Source organism: Eubalaena glacialis, chromosome 11 (assembly GCF_028564815.1).
Source record: "Eubalaena glacialis isolate mEubGla1 chromosome 11, mEubGla1.1.hap2.+ XY, whole genome shotgun sequence".
Taxonomy (NCBI): domain Eukaryota; kingdom Metazoa; phylum Chordata; class Mammalia; order Artiodactyla; family Balaenidae; genus Eubalaena; species Eubalaena glacialis.
Window position 1 is genome coordinate 13,417,934 of NC_083726.1, and position 17,002 is coordinate 13,434,935.

Genomic DNA, 17,002 nt, shown 5'->3' on the forward strand with positions numbered 1-17,002 from the left:
GTTTTAATACTTGGCATGTAATGGGAATGGAGTGAGGGATAAATGAGTGGATACATGGATAGATGGCTGGTTGGCTGGCTGACTGGCTGGCTGGCTGGCTGGATAGATGGATGAATGGATGGATTTAGGCGGAAGCTTTCTCCATCCTATCTCTTCCTCAAAATGTGATTTGCCTTTGGCATTACTCTGGTGTTTTCAAAGGTGCTAAGCAGTACCTAGCGTTGAACTAGAGAAAATTGTAAAATTGAATGAATTTCTTTTTGATGCGTTGCTTTTTCCCTGGTCAGTAGGTGTCTCTCACAGAACATATATCTTCTTACCTCTAGAGATGTTAGGACACTTCCTATTATGCCACATCACCTGAGCCTGTTCTCGTCACCTGTTTCCCCTATGTTGGAGCTTCGATGAGAACGGTTTTTCATCAAAACTGATCTGTCATGTCTCCCATTCACTCATCTCTTTATTAATTCTTCCTCCACAAAGAGAAACCTGGTACTTGTCACACTTTTCTCCTTTCCGTTGTCTAGATGTGAGCTCTTAGGGTCACCTTTGAGTCTTACCTTAAATTCCACAGTCAAGTTGTCATTAAATTCACCTGCTTCTCCCTCCATAGCATCTCTCTATTCATTTGCTCTTTCCTACCTCTGGTACCATTAACTTATTTCAAGCCCTCATTCCCTTTCTCCTTGTCCATTACAATGACAACCTAATTGGTATCACTCTCTTGCATCTATTCTCTTATTTTGATCTGTTTAGTCTAGCACTAAAGTGGTTCTTTTTCTGGTCATATTACTCACTCCCCCCACACACTTGCACATACCTATTCACACACGCTCACACATATGCTCACATATACTCACATTTTCTCCTCCTAGCGTTGACTTCACCATTTGCAAAATAGGGTCAGGGACTATTTCTCATGGTTATGGTGCCATGTAAATGAGAAAATATTAACAAGTACTGTCATTTATTAGGTATTTAATAGGAGTGAAGCACTGCACCATTGTATTTACAGCATTATGCCGTGTATCTCTCACAATAGTCCCAGAAGATAGGTATCTTTCACCTTCACTTTATAAATGAGAACACTGAGGCATAGGGCAGTTAAACACATTGGCCAAGTTTAAGCAATAGATTCTGAATTTAAACCCAGGAAGTTTCCTTTAAGAACCATTGTACTCAACTGCTAAAGAATACTGTTTATATTTTATTATAAAGCACCTAGTAAGCTGCCTGGCAAACTTAGGTGCTCACTTAATATTTTCACTTATATCCCCTACAGAAATGTTGATGGCACGCAAGTGGACATTTAATATGCTGTTGGATTGAATGCAATTGGGGTTGGAAGTCCCAGTTTTATCCAAGTTGGTGTAGCTTGTATCAAGGCAACCCTCTTGCCAAGAACAACTATAAGAGCTGAATCAAGAGTGACAACAGCAATAACATCTACAAAAACAGCTGTCTGAGGGCTTTGGAGAGAGAGCAAGGCAGCTAGGACATGAGAGAAGGAGTGGGTTGACTTGTTTGCCATGGGGGGTGGGCTACAGCCTGCAGTAGGCAAAGACTTTGGCCATCTGAGGGGACTGGGGAGACAAACATTGGAGTTCATTGTTGCTAAATCAGCCAGGACATGAGGGGTTGATACTCTGTATTCTTGTTTGAAGATTTCTTATATCAAGGATTTGGTTGAATTTGGACCCAAAGGCTTCAGCACTGCCCACTGGTGCTTCTGGTTTAGAGCTGATTTACCACTACTAGAAGCAACTTGAGGAAGAGATTTTCCTCCCCTCACCTCCCACATCCCATCAATGTACTTCTGCCTTCTTAATATCTCTCTAATCTGCCCTTCTTTTCCATCCCCAAAGCCTAAGTTTGCTGCCTTGAATTGCTCAGATCTTCACCACCCCTCTCCTGGATTACTAACCCATCTCCTTGCCCCAGGCTCTCCCTGCTGTAATCTATTCTTTGTGCAGATGCTAAACCTATCTTCTGAAAGCTAGAATCTCATCAAAAAATTCCTTGATTCCATATATATGTGTTAGCATAGCTGATTCACTTTGTTATACAGCAGAAACTAACACACCATTGTAAAGCAATTATGCTCCAATAAAGATGTTAAAAAAAAATACATCAAAAGATTCCTTGATTAAAAACTTTCTAGACTTCCCACTGCTCTCAGAGAAGAAGAAAAAAAAAGTCCAATCTTGTTAGCATGATTGGACTTGTTAGCATGATCCAAATGTCTATTTATGCCCTGGCCCCTGCAAATCTTTCTAGCTTCTCACCCTCTGATCTGTCACCACAGCTCACTTCAGTTCTCCAAACTCCCTCCACACATTTCCATATAATATCCCCGCTTCAGGAGAGAGTCTCACCCTGTACCTTCTGCCTTTACCCAGTTAGTTATTATTAGCTGTCATACCCAGCACACATAATTCTACCAGGGCCTTCCCTAAGTAGCCTCTCTCTCCCTCCCTTGTGGCTGGACCACATGACCTTTCTTGTGTTATCACAGCACTTTGTGTATCACTCTCTCTCAGCATTTACTATGCCAGGGAGAACTGGTCAGCAACTCACTTCTTGCCCCACTCGATCATGACTTTGCCAAGGGTAGAGCCAATGTGGTTTGTCTGTACATCTCTAATGTATAGTGTGGCTCTTGCCCATCACAGCCAATATGTTTTGAATGAATAAAAACAAAAGGCATATGGAAAGAAATGAATATGATGATAAGTGCTTCCAGCTGCCAGCTTCATTCAAACTAATCTAGGCTGAGCTGAGCACAGAAGCAACTCAACAGACAAGACATTTTTTTCAGGTCTTATAGCTCCAGAAATATTGGAGTGAGGTTTCACTCAGGACTCTTTGGTTGCAAGTCACAGAGGCCCAATTCAAACTAGCTTGGGAAAATAGAGGATATTATTGATTTACACACTGAGTCCACAGCAAGGTCAGGGAAGGCCAGCACCAGGGAGTCTAAGCTCACCTGCAGAGTCACCCTTTCATGATTCAACTTCTGTCTTCCAGCTTCATGCTCCTAGATCAGCTTCTCCATTTGACAAGGGATTTGAGTAATGGTATCTTCAGGCTGACATCTTTACAGTCCCTTTTCTACTTTAGAAAAAAGCTTTTCTCACTCTGCTTCAGTTCTCCAGTTGGGAAGTTCCAGGAAGGACTCTGATGGCCCTGGGTTGGCTCGTGTGCTCTCCTCCCAATGGACTAACCACTGTTGTTAGGAGTAAAGCACTCAGATTTTGTCCAAATTGGGCCATATGCTCATCTGTAGCCTGGGAAGAAGGTGGAGTCAATAAGAGGACGGCAGCTCTCCCTTTGGACTCTGTGGCTAGGGAAAGACTAAGAGGAGGAGAGGTTCCTCTGGCGGCCACAGTCGAGGTGGCTGGGGCATCATTGGAGCTAGAAAGCCATGCCAATTTGCATTCATGAAAAATGGTTCTAGAGGACAATTTGGAAAAGTATGAAAGGGAGGTGTATCAATTTAGCTGCATTAAAAAATATATAGTAGCTTAAGGTAACACCCTTTAGTTAGCTCACAATTCTGTAGGTTGACAATTGGTCTTGGCTCAGTTGGATGATTTTTCTGGGCTTAACTGGGTACATTCCTGAATCTATAGACAGCTGCCAGTCAATGAGTGTCTTTGCTTTGGGGTGTTGACTGGCTCAATTTGGGTGGCAGAGGTGATGGGGCTGTGTATCCCTCATCTTCCAGCAGGATAGACTGGGGTCTTTAACACAGCAGCTCAGCGTGGTTCCAAGGGGATGAACAGAAATGTGAGACGTGCCTTCAATCTGAGGCTTAGAATTGGCACAAGGTCACTTTTTTTTGTTTTTTGTTTTTGACTCACTGACTTTTAAATATTTATTTTTTTCACACATTTACTTAATTCAAAAATCCAAAAGACAAAATTGTAAACAGTGAGAAGTCTCAGACTCACCCAATCACCATCAACCTAATTTACCCCACCTCATTCCACCAGAGGCAACCACTGTTATTACTTTTGGATACATCACTCTGGGGGCACAAGGTCACTTTTGCCATATTTTATTCATCAAAGAAAGTCACAGGACAGCTCAGATTCAAGGAGAGGGAGAAATGGATCCTACCTTTCAATGGGAAAAGCTGGAAAGTGCAGGGAGGAGTGAGGAATTGTGGCCATTTTTGCAAACAGCCTACCATAAGAGGAGAGAAGTGGGAAAGTAAGAGGAAATAGAAGTGAGGGGCTGGCATTTAGGGAGGATAAAGGAAACAGAGGGACTAAAATCATGAACAGTGTCCTGGGATGACCGGGGAGTGTAGCCTAGTGGGATTTGAGGGCCACAAAGTTAAGTTCAAGTGTCATCATGTGTCTGGGGAGCATGATGGTAGAGTCCGGAGGACAAACATGCTGTGGTCTTAGCTTCATGGCACCGAGTTCCAACACTGCCTCTTTGATTTTTCATCAAGTGTTTCTTTTCTTTGGCTATCTCTAGGAAGACGTTGAGACTCTGCTTGGGCCTGGGATTGCCAGGGACAAGAACAAGCCAAAGAAGAGAGGCGTATCTAAAGCAGATGTAAGTTTGGTTCTCTCTTTTTGCTTATGCATTTTGCTTTATAAAAATTAAAAAGATAAAAAGAAGGCAGCCCCTGTGTCCCACTAAGCTGGTTGTTAGGAGACTCCGGGGGTGAATTAGCAATTGTGTGTTATGATGATACCATCTAGTTAAGCTGGCAAAATGGCTCTTCCGACTCCATCAGTAGAAGGGGTGGGTGGGAATTCTCACAGTATCTGAGAAAGCCAAGCATTTGTTCCTAACGGGCAGGGTAGAAGCTGCAGCAGAGAGAAACTCCTTATTCAGGAGTTTCTGCCTGGGGCAAATATATGAGGAACTGCCAAAGGAAGTAGGTGGATGGGGAAGGACTGAGGAGCAAGCCCTGGAAAGAGCTCATGGTGGCAACAGAAAACCTGCATTTGTGAAAAGCCCTTTCTGCCACTTTCAAACTGGGTAACCTGGGGCAAGTCAGTCTCTGAACCACAGTCCCCACATCTGCAAAATAAAGATTATATTAATATCTGCTTCAGTGGAAGGTGTTACGTATTCAATGAGATAAGCTGGTAGTGATGTGAAAAGTTTAAACACATGGCATAATCCTTGCTATTTTGAGGAAGTTGAGTTCTGCAAGTCAGAAGCAAGATGCTGAAGGAATGATAAAAATTTCTTCCCTGAGCTATAAAACTCCCTGCTCCCATTCCATGGTTCCAAATAAATGAGATTCCTCTAATCAGAAATTTAAAGGAAAAGAGCTCACCTATAAATGTCACCCTGCATCAGGAATTCTGGAAACATATTCCCCACATAATTATTCAACCTGTGTGGCAGCATGGGTTGAATTGTGACCGCTGGACGCACTATCCCAGGCTTGGGTGTCCGGAGTTTCCTCTCCCTCATTGAAACCCTGGGAAAGCCACCTTGGTTGGAGGGATCATGCACTAAGGGAGAGCAAACATATCTGCATTTAAGTCAATATGATAAAAATAAAAATAAATATCATCCACATTAAAAAATTATATCTCTTTTTAAAATATAAAATCAGGAAATAGAACACATACAATTGCACTAAAGAATTGTTTATTATTTCTTTGTCAGTGAAGTCAGGGAGTTTGTGTGTGACTAAAACACATCAGTAATTATGCCATTAGCACACATTGCAGCATCTGACAGTAATACACATGCATTCTTGGGCAAATTTTGTGTGCAGTGAAGCTTGTAGCTGCTAGGTAGAGAGGCTTCAGGAACTGGAGGTGGGGAAGCAGTAAAATGGTACCAAATAATTTGGGCACAGAGGCGGGTGAGAGGGAGAAAAGGAGTAAGGAGGACAAAAGAGCATATTAGGTGGGGGGAAGAGAGTTTAAGTTCCAAGGAGCATTGGGTATTTTCTTTTTTTCCTTTTTTTCTTTCTTCTCATCATCATTTCCTGAGAGCGTTGCAAAATGCTGGCACATAACAGGTTCTCAATAAATATTTACTGAACAAATGAATAAAAAGTAAATGAAAAGCAGACCACAAATCAGGTAGCATCTCAGCCAGGGTGGAATATACATTAAAACAATCTACTTTGAGAAAGCCATTCACAATAGACGAGATTATATCAGTCCATTAAAGTGAAATGTCCAGATTAAGCAAATCTATGGAGACCAAAAGAAAGTAGATTAGTGGTTGCTGAAGGCTGGGGGCTTGGGGGGAAATGGGAAGTGACTGCTAATAGGTCGAGGGTTTCTTTTGGGGATGATGAAAAAATTCTAAAATTGATTATGGTGATGGTTGCACAACTCAGCGGATATACTAAAAACTACTGAATTTTATACTTAAATGGGTGAATTGTATGGTACGTGCATAGTATCTCAATAAAGCTGTTACATTTTTTTTAAAAACATACACTTTGAATGCTATCTTCCACCCCCCCCCCCCCAGAACCTAATCTGTAAAACCCCTAGAGGCAAACACTTTGGCAACATTTCCTCCAAGGAAGAAGAAACAAGCCCTTCTACTCTTCTTCCTGGAGCCGTCTCTGTCTCTGTCTCTGTCTCTCTCATACTCATCTGGGACTGTGTCCTATGCCATGAGTCCATAGCTCCGAATGCCACCTCCCTGCCAATGTCCCTGCCAATGTGTGCGTGATCGTGGCAGCAGCAGCTTCCCTGGTTTAGTTCAGAAGCAGCACACAGGGAAGCAGAGAACACAGACGCACTGGATGGGCATCTCCTTGCAGTAAGAAGAGGAAACAACAGGACTGAGCTACTCCTGAGCAGTCCCTCCTTCCCAGTTCACCAAAGGAAAAAAACGCAACTTCCGCAGAGGCAAAAAGTGCAGCTGGAAGGTGAGAGTCCACGGATGTTACACTAATTTCTGTCCCCATACATGGAAGGGAAGAATAGGAGCAGGAAGGAGATGTTCTGTCTTCACAGATAATTGCGAGGACCTCTGTAAAGCACACAGCACAGTGTTTGACCCATAGCAGGTGTTCAGTGATAATAATAACAGCAAAAATAAAAGCAACAATAGTCATAAACATTGCTGAGGGTGCAATGGGCGCCAGAGACGATGTTAGGACTTCCTGTACATACTCTCATTTAATCTTTACAACAATCCTAGGAGGCAGGCATGAGTAATAGGTTGAGCCAAGTGAATTCACCAATATTTTAGTGTTGACTATAACAGGACTACTTTATTTTCCTACTTTACGGATTGGAAAATAATTTTGATTAATATTATTATTGTTGCTGCTGCTGTCAATGTACTTGGTCGGTTTTTGAATTCACAGAAGCCCCTCAAATGAAATGCAATGTCAGACAGGTACAGTGGCGTCTTCTTCCTTTAATGGGGCTGAATTTGCATTGGGTCATCGTCCCCATCCTACAGCAGTCCTCCTTATGCCCTGGAGCATATTCCAAAATTGGGGTGGGGGGTCTTTAGTGGCTTGTTGCGTGCTCATCCTGGGACCCACCCTCATCAATAATTTTATCAGTAGGGGGAAGATTGAGCGCACTGAGAACACGTGCAGATGACATAGTGCCAAGAAAGCAAGATGAGCAAGCATGATTCAAAAAATGTAATTTAGAGCTTACATCAAAGTGATTAAATTCAATTAGATTATACACAACAGGAATAAACTCATTCATGAATGCATGCATTCTTTCACTCAAAAGATATTTATTGGGTGTCTACATACACCAGGCACTGTGCTAGATGCTGGGGATTCAGAGACCAACAAGGGAGACAAGGTATCTATGGTTGCTCTGTGGAGCTTACACTCTAGTTCAGGAGACCAACTATAAACAAGTAGACCGATAAGATAATTACCAACTGTGACAAGTGCTGTAATGTAGGATGACATGAAGTGTAGGTAGGTGGAAAGGGGCTCTTTAGAGGTTTGTGGTTTGGAGTTTGGGAAGCACCTGCATCACGAGAAGGAGGCAGTCATGAGAAATTACGGAGTTGGAAGAGCTTTCCTGCCCATGGCAATACCTTTTACCAGGTTCCTGAGCTGGGAATGGCCTTGGTGAGTTTCAAGAATTGGACCAGAGGGACTGAAGTGGAAGAGGTGACGAGGAGGAGGAGAGTGGCAGGAAATGAGACGTGAGCAGGGACCAGATTGCACAGGGCTTTGGTAAGGAAAATGAGCTCTACTTTTTGTGACTAAATATGTGCTAATCCCCTCAGGCTGAAAAATTACCTGCTCAAATACTTGACGAGGGAGAACTGGTGGAGACCATGAGCTTCCTTAATGATCAAATTGCACCGTGAGTCAGCATAGCAACAGCAGGATATGCCTATGGAAAGCTGTTAATAGAGCTATGTTGTTCCTTATAAAGGAAGTGAGCACCTAGTCCCTCTGGGACACTCAGCACACAGCTGTGATCCTCTGTTCAGACCTGAGCCCCACACAGTCAAAACAGTGTCAACAAACTGAAGCACATCTAGAAGATGGAAAACAAAGTCTGGAGGGTCTGTAAATAACTTGAAGTACAGAACCATTGAGGAAAATGTGGCTCCTTGGACTGAAGAAAAGGAGATTTGGGATGATCTAGGAAACATGTACTTTAAAGTCCTTGTCTCATTGAATCTGTCCAACAACCCTTGTGAGGCATGGAGGGAGCATTGCTCCCACTTTTTACTTTCCATGTGAGGAAACTGTCACTTAGGAAAATTCCTTACCTAGGATTTCATAACTGGTCAGTAACAAGGTGGGATTTGAACTCAGGACCAAGCTGGCATTCTTTTCATTATGTCTTACTACCTTCAAGAGAAAGACAGTCATTCACTCTTCATGAGCCCAGAGGACAGAGAGAGGTAGAAGTTATATTGAGACAGAAGTGGTCTCCAGAGGAGGAGGACCTTCCTAGAAACATATGTGCTGTATAAAAATGGGGTTATACAGCATCATCAGAGGAGGTATTTGGCCCGAGGCTGGGGGAACTTTTGTCCAGGAAGCTGTGGTGGGATTCCACATGTCAGGGGAGGATGGACTGGGGCCCTGAAGTCCCTTTCAGCACCCACAGGGTTCTCCGGTCGTGTCTCTGGAACAGTTTCCATCTATGCAGAACTAGTATGATCAAAATAATAGGGGAGGCATATAGAACAATGGAATAGAATTGAGCATCCAGAAATAAACCTGTACATTTATGGCCTATTGATCTTTGACAAAGGAGCCAAAGAAAGAGAATGTCTGATAAATCCCCTCCTTCTCCTTGGACAGTTCTAGGGGATAAGCCTCCTACTGCCTCATTGCTCTAGCTCTGTCCAAGGTCATCCAACACAAAGTGGAACAAGTCCATGGGCTCTGATTTGACTTCTGGCTCTGTTCCCCTTTTGGATAAAGAGTCCTATCTCAAGATGCTGGCTCAGGAATACTGCACAAACCCTTCTTCAGAACAGATTCAAATCCATTTCACAGATCTATCTGGCCCAGATATGAGGCTGATGTCACTCTAGACCCAAGTTCCATAGAAGAAGAGAAGTCAAGAGAGTGGCATTTTCCTCTTTTCCTCTCTTCTTTTTTTTTTTTTTTTTTTTTTTTTATATATATATATATATATATTTTAAACATCTTTATTGAAGTATAATTGCTTTACAATGGTGTGCTAGCTTCTGCTTTACAACAAAGTGAATCAGTTACACATATACATATGTTGCCATATCTCTTCCCTCTTGCATCTCCCTCCCTCCCACCCTCCCTATCCCACCCCTCTAGGTGGTCACAAAGCACCGAGCTGATCTCCCTGTGCTATGCGGCTGCTTCCCACTAGTTATCTATTTTACATTTGGTAGTGTATATATGTCCATGACACTCTCTCACCCTGTCACATCTCACCCCTCCCCCTCCCCATATCCTCAAGTCCATTCTCTAGTAGGTCTGTGTCTTTATTCCCATCTTGCCACTAGGTTCTTCATGACCTCTTTTTTTTTTTTTCCCTTAGATTCCATATATATGTGTTAGCATACTGTATTTGTTTTTCTCTTTCTGACTTACTTCACTCTGTATGACAGACTCTAACTCCATCCACCTCATTACAAACAGCTCCATTTCATTTCTTTTTATGGCTGAGTAATATTCCATTGTATATATGTGCCACATCTTCTTTATCCATTCATCCGATGATGGACACCTAGGTTGCTTCCATGTCCTGGCTATTGTAAACAGAGCTGCAATGAATATTTTGGTACATGACTCTTTCTGAATTATGGTTTTCTCAGGGTATATGCCCAGTAGTGGGATTGCTGGGTCATATGGTAGTTCTATTTTTAGTTTTTTAAGGAACCTCCATACTGTTCTCCATAGTGGCTGTATCAATTTACATTCCCACCAACAGTGCAAGAGTGTTCCCTTTTCTCCACACCCTCTCCAGCATTTATTGTTTCTAGATTTTTTGATGATGGCCATTCTGACCGGTGTGAGATGATACCTCATTGTAGTTTTGATTTGCATTTCTCTAATGATTAATGATGTTGAGCATTCTTTCATGTGTCTGTTGGCAATCTGTATCTCTTCTTTGGAGAAATGTCTATTTAGGTCTTCTGCCCATTTTTGGATTGGGTTGTTTGTTTTTTTGTTATTGAGCTGCATGAGCTGCTTGTAAATCTTGGAGATTAATCCTTTGTCCGTTGCTTCATTTGCAAATATTTTCTCCCATTCTGAGGGTTGTCTTTTGGTCTTGTTTATGGTTTCCTTTGCTGTGCAAAAGCTTTTAAGTTTCATTAGGTCCCATTTGTTTATTTGTGTTTTTATTTCCATTTCTCTAGGACCTGGGTCAAAAAGGATCTTGCTGTGACTTATGTCATACAGTGTTCTGCCTATGTTTTCCTCTAAGAGTTTGATAGTGTCTGGCCTTACACTTAGGTCTTTAATCCATTTTGAGTTTATTTTTGTGTATGGTGTTAGGGAGTGTTCTAATTTCATACTTTTACATGTACCTGTCCAATTTTCCCAGCACCACTTATTGAAGAGGCTGTCTTTTCTCCACTGTATATGCTTGCCTCCTTTATCAAAGATAAGGTGACCATATGTGCGTGGGCTTATCTCTGGGCTTTCTATCCTGTTCCATTGATCTATATTTCTGTTTTTGTGCCAGTACCAAACTGTCTTGATTACTGTAGCTTTGTAATATAGTCTGAAGTCAGGGAGCCTGATTCCTCCAGCTCCTTTTTTCGTTCGCAAGATTGCTTTGGCTATTCGGGGTCTTTTGTGTTTCCATACAAATTGTGAAATTTTTTGTTCTAGTTCTGTGAAAAATGCCAGTGGTAGTTTGATAGGGATTGCATTGAATCTGTAGATTGCTTTGGGTAGCAGAGTCATTTTCACAATGTTGATTCTTCCAATCCAAGAACATGGTATATCTCTCCATCTATTTGTATCATCTTTAATTTCTTTCATCAGTGTCCTATAATTTTCTGCATACAGGTCTTTTGTCTCCTTAGGTAGGTTTATTCCTAGGTATTTTATTCTTTTTGTTGCAATGGTAAACGGGAGTGTTTTCTTAATTTCACTTTCAGATTTTTCATCATTAGTATACAGGAATGCAAGAGATTTCTGTGCATTAATTTTGTATCCTGCTACTTTACCAAATTAATTGATTAGCTCTAGTAGTTTTCTGGTAGCATCTTTTGGATTCTCTATGTATAGTATCATGTCATCTGCAAACAGTGACAGCTTTACTTCTTCTTTTCCGATTTGGATTCCTTTTATTTCTTTTTCGTCTCTGATTGCTGTGGCTAACACTTCCAAAACTATGTTGAATAATAGTGGTGAGAGTGGGCAACCTTGTCTTGTTCCTGATCTTAGTGGAAATGGTTTCAGTTTTTCACCATTGAGGACAATGTTGGCTGTGGGTTTGTCATATACGGCCTTTATTATGTTGAGGAAAGTTCCCTCTATGCCTACTTTCTGCAGGACTTTTATCATAAATGGGTGTTGAATTTTGTCGAAAGCTTTCTCTGCATCTATTGAGATGATCATATGGTTTTTCTCCTTCAATTTGTTAATATGATGTATCACGTTGATTGATTTGCGTATATTGAAGAATCCTTGCATTCCTGGAATAAACCCCACTTGATCATGGTGTATGATCCTTTTAATGTGCTGTTGGATTCTGTTTGCTAGTATTTTGTTGAGGATTTTTGCATCTATGTTCATCAGTGATATTGGCCTGTAGTTTTCTTTCTTTGTGACATCTTTGCCTGGTTTTGGTATCAGGGTGATGGTGGCCTCGTAGAATGAGTTGGGGAGTGTTCCTCCCTCTGCAATATTTTGGAAGAGTTTGAGAAGGATAGGTGTTAGCTCTTCTCTAAATGTTTGATAGAATTCGCCTGTGAAGCCATCTGGTCCTGGGCTTTTGTGTGTTGGAAGATTTTTAATCACAGTTTCAATTTCAGTGCTTGTGATTGGTCTGTTCATATTTTCTATTTCTTCCTGGTTCAGTCTCGGCAGGTTGTGCATTTCTAAGAATCTGTCCATTTCTTCCAGGTTGTCCATTTTATTAGCATAGAGTTGCTTGTAGTAATCTCTTATGATCGTTTGTATTTCTGCAGTGTCAGTGGTTACTTCTCCTTTTTCATTTCTAATTCTATTAATTTGAGTCTTCTCCTTTTTTCTCTTGATGAGTCTGGCTAATGGTTTATCAATTTTGTTTATCTTCTCAAAGAACCAGCTTTTAGTTTCATTGATTTTTGCTATTGTTTCCTTCATTTCTTTTTCATTTATTTCTGATCTGATCTTTATGATTTCTTTCCTTCTGCTAGCTTTGGGGTTTTTTTGTTCTTCTTTCTCTAATTGCTTTAGGTGCAAGGTTAGGTTGTTTATTCGAGATGTTTCCTGTTTCTTGATGTAGGCTTGTATTGCTATAAACTTCCCTCTTAGAACTGCTTTTGCTGCATCCCATAGGTTTTGGATCGTCGTGTCTCCATTGTCATTTGTTTCTAGGTATTTTTTGATTTCCCCTTTGATTTCTTCAGTGATCACTTCGTTATTAAGTAGTGTATTGTGTAGCCTCCATGTGTTTGTATTTTTTACAGATCTTTTCCTGTAATTGATATCTAGTCTCATAGCGTTGTGGTCGGAAAAGATACTTGATACGATTTCAATTTTTTTAAATTTACCAAGGCTTGATTTGTGACCCAAGATATGATCTATCCTGGAGAATGTTCCATGAGCACTTGAGAAAAATGTGTATTCTGTTGTTTTTGGGTGGAATGTCCTATAAATATCAATTAAGTCCATCTTGTTTAATGTATCATTTAAAGCTTGTGTTTCCTTATTTATTTTCATTTTGGATGATCTGTCCATTGGTGAAAGTGGGGTGTTAAAGTCCCCTACTATGATTGTGTTACTGTCGATTTCCCCTTTTATGGCTGTTAGTATTTGCCTTATGTATTGAGGTGCTCCTATGTTGGGTGCATAAATATTTATAATTGTTATACCTTCCTCTTGGATCGATCCCTTGATCATTATATAGTGTCCGTCTTTGTCTCTTGTAATTGTCTTTATTTTAAAGTCTATTTTGTCTGATATGAGAATTGCTACTCCAGCTTTCTTTTGATTTCCATTTGCATGGAATATCTTTTTCCATCCCCTCACTTTCAGTCTGTATGTGTCTCTAGGTCTGAAGTGGGTCTCTTGTAGACAGCATATATATGGGTCTTGTTTTTGTATCCATTCAGCCAGTCTGTGTCTTTTGGTGGGAGCATTTAATCCATTTACATTTAAGGTAATTATCGATATGTATGTTCCTATTCCCATTTTCTTAAATGTTTTGGGTTTGTTATTGTAGGTGTTTTCCTTCTCTTGTGTTTCTTGCCTAGAGAAGTTCCTTTAGCATTTGTTGTAAAGCTGGTTTGGTGGTGCTGAACTCTCTCAGCTTTTGCTTGTCTGTAAAGGTTTTAATTTCTCCATCAAATCTGAATGAGATCCTTGCTGGGTAGAGTAATCTTGGTTGTAGGTTTTTCTCCTTCATCACTTTAAGTATATCCTGCCACTCCCTTCTGGCTTGCAGCGTTTCTGCTGAAAGATCAGCTGTTAACCTTATGGGGATGCCCTTGTGTGTTATCTGTTGTTTTTCCCTTGCTGCTTTTAATATGTTTTCTTTATATTTAATTTTTGATAGTTTGATTAATATGTGTCTTGGTGTGTTTCTCCTTGGATTTATCCTGTATGGGACTCTCTGTGCTTCCAGGACTTGATTAACTATTTCCTTTCCCATATTAGGGAAGTTTTCAACTATAATCTCTTCAAATATTTTCTCAGTCCCTTTCTTTTTCTCTTCTTCTTCTGGGACCCCTATAATTCGAATGTTGGTGCGTTTAATGTTGTCCCAGAGGTCTCTGAGACTGTCCTCAGTTCTTTTCATTCTCTTTTCTTTATTCTGGTCTGCAGTAGTTATTTCCACCATTTTATCTTCCAGGTCACTTATCCGTTCTTCTGCCTCAGTTATTCTGCTATTGATCCCATCTAGAGTATTTTTAATTTCATTTATTGTGCTTGTCATCGTTTCTTGATTCCTCTTTAGTTCTTCTACGTCCTTGTTAAATGTTTCTTGCATTTTGTCTATTCTATTTCCAAGATTTTGGATCATTTTTACTATCATTATTCTGAATTCTTTTTCAGGTAGACTACCTATTTCCTCTTCATTTGTTAGGTCTGGTGTGTTTTGACCCTGCTCCTTCATCTGCTGTGTGTTTTTCTGTCTTCTCATTTTGCTTATCTTACTGTGTTTGGGGTCTCCTTTTCACAGGCTGCAGGTTCGTAGTTCCCGTTGTTTTTGGTATCTGTCCCCAGTGGCTAAGGTTGGTTCAGTGGGTTGTGTAGGTTTCCTGGTGGAGGGAACTAGTGCCTGTGTTCTGGTGGATGAGGCTGGATGTTGTCTTTCTGGTGGGTTCGTCCACGTCTGGTGGTGTGTTTTGGGGTGTCTGTGGCCTTATTATGATTTTAGGCAGCCTCTCTGTTAATGGATGGGGCTGTGTTCCTCTCTTGCTAGTTGTTTGGCATAGGGTGTCCAGCACTGTAGCTTGCTGGTCGTTGAGTGAAGCTGGGTCTTGATGTTGAGATGGAGATCTGTGAGAGATTTTCGCCGTTTGGTATTACGTGGAGCTGGGAGGTCTCTTGTGGACCAGTGTCCTGAAGTTGGCTCTCCCACCTCAGAGGCACAGCCCTGATGCCTGGCTGGAGCACCAAGAGCCTTTCATCCACACGGCCAAGTATGCGGGGATTTTCTTGCCTTTTGGGAGGTCTGACGTCTTCTGCCAGCGTTCAGTGGGTGTTCTGTAGGAGCAGTTCCACGTGTAGATGTATTTCTCATGTATCTGTGGGGAGGAAGGTGATCTCCGCGTCTTACTCTTCCGCCATCTTCCAGGAGTATCTCCTCTCTTCTTAAAGAACTAATCATTTAAAATTAGGAGGGAAATCCCTACACATAGATTGATATAAGCATGACCACACCTTACGCAAGAGCACTATATTATTCATGGTCACTGTACATGTTAAATTAGCAAGTCCATCCATGCAACTTACATTCCACAAATGAGCACACACATACACAGAATCACCATACATGACACAGTCATTCCAGATATACACATACACAGCTTTCCACACACCCCAAAGCCTCCATCTCCTGCACAATCCCAAATATTCAATGCATGTGCACTTTCAAATGCCCCCTCATACAAGTGCATGCACACGTGTGGTACGGACATATTCACAAGTGTGTACACACACCTATTACTAACCAGAACCATTAGTAAACTATTTCCAGCCTTCTTGATTTTCCTGCAGATTCAAAGTCAGAAAAGGACCCTTTCTTTCTCCCCAAGCCCCCTACACGTGGAAGCAGATGGATAAACTTCCTGTGTGTATCAGAGGAAACAAGTGCTCCCTGCCTGCATACAATCTCATCTGTAAATAAATGTAACGGCACATTCCCTGGTCCCGTGGGGCTGGGGATTAGTTAAGAGCATGGGTTGGTAGCCTCTAGATAAACAATTACTCACATCTCCTAAATTGGAAACCAGGTGATCGCGGCCAGCTGGAAAAGTATGAAAAGGCCTCCCTCTTTGCCTTGAACAAATGAACTCTCTCTCTTCAAATACCCTTTAGCAAAAAAAAAAAAAAAATACCCTTTAGCAGAAAAGCAGGAGATAAAAAGCAAATGGAAGGCTTTTAATCTCTCTTTTATTTCATAAGAACAATGTCTTTCTTTTTCACTTTTTTTACTCCACAGAAAGTGCTAATGAAATTGTAAACCAGTCTAAAAGCTCATGGAAGGGGAGAGAAATAAAGTTGTAGACACAGACGTTCCAGCCTCAGACGTGGTTTTCCTCTTCCCCCCAAGTCTCAGTTTCCCCATCAATGGAATGAAAAGAACTCATACGAGAAATATCTTGGTGCCATTCCACGTCTAATGTCCTATGCAAGCTAATATTTATTGTAAAACAAATGTCAGACTGACCTGGGTTCAAATTCTAGCTATGCTGCTTACCGGGCAACTTCAAGTAAAATGGTTAATTTCACTAAACTTCCCACTTCTCTTCTATAAAATGGGGAGCTAATACACACCTTGCATGATTATTAGAGGTGGTCAAAAAATGACATAATAATTGGGAAACACTCTGTAAAACATAATGAATCTAAAAGCATTAGTTGTTTGTTGCCTTGGGGGAGTAACTCAGTAACTCATTTCCCACATTTGTAAAAGTTGAAAATTGTAGAGAATAAATGTATGTAAAGTGTAGTGTGTGGCACAGAAAATAAAAAGTGCTTAATTGTGTGAATTTCTTCTCTTCTATTACAGTAAGATTAGGATATTACTATAGAGTTAATATCACACACATAGTATTTTTATGAACTTTTCCTCTTTTGTATGGGTCTTGAACTACATCTGCATATATATTATAATCTCTTTAAGGATACCAGGCAGCAAAGTCTATGCTTTTTCTTGAAAGTCAGTGAAATATACTG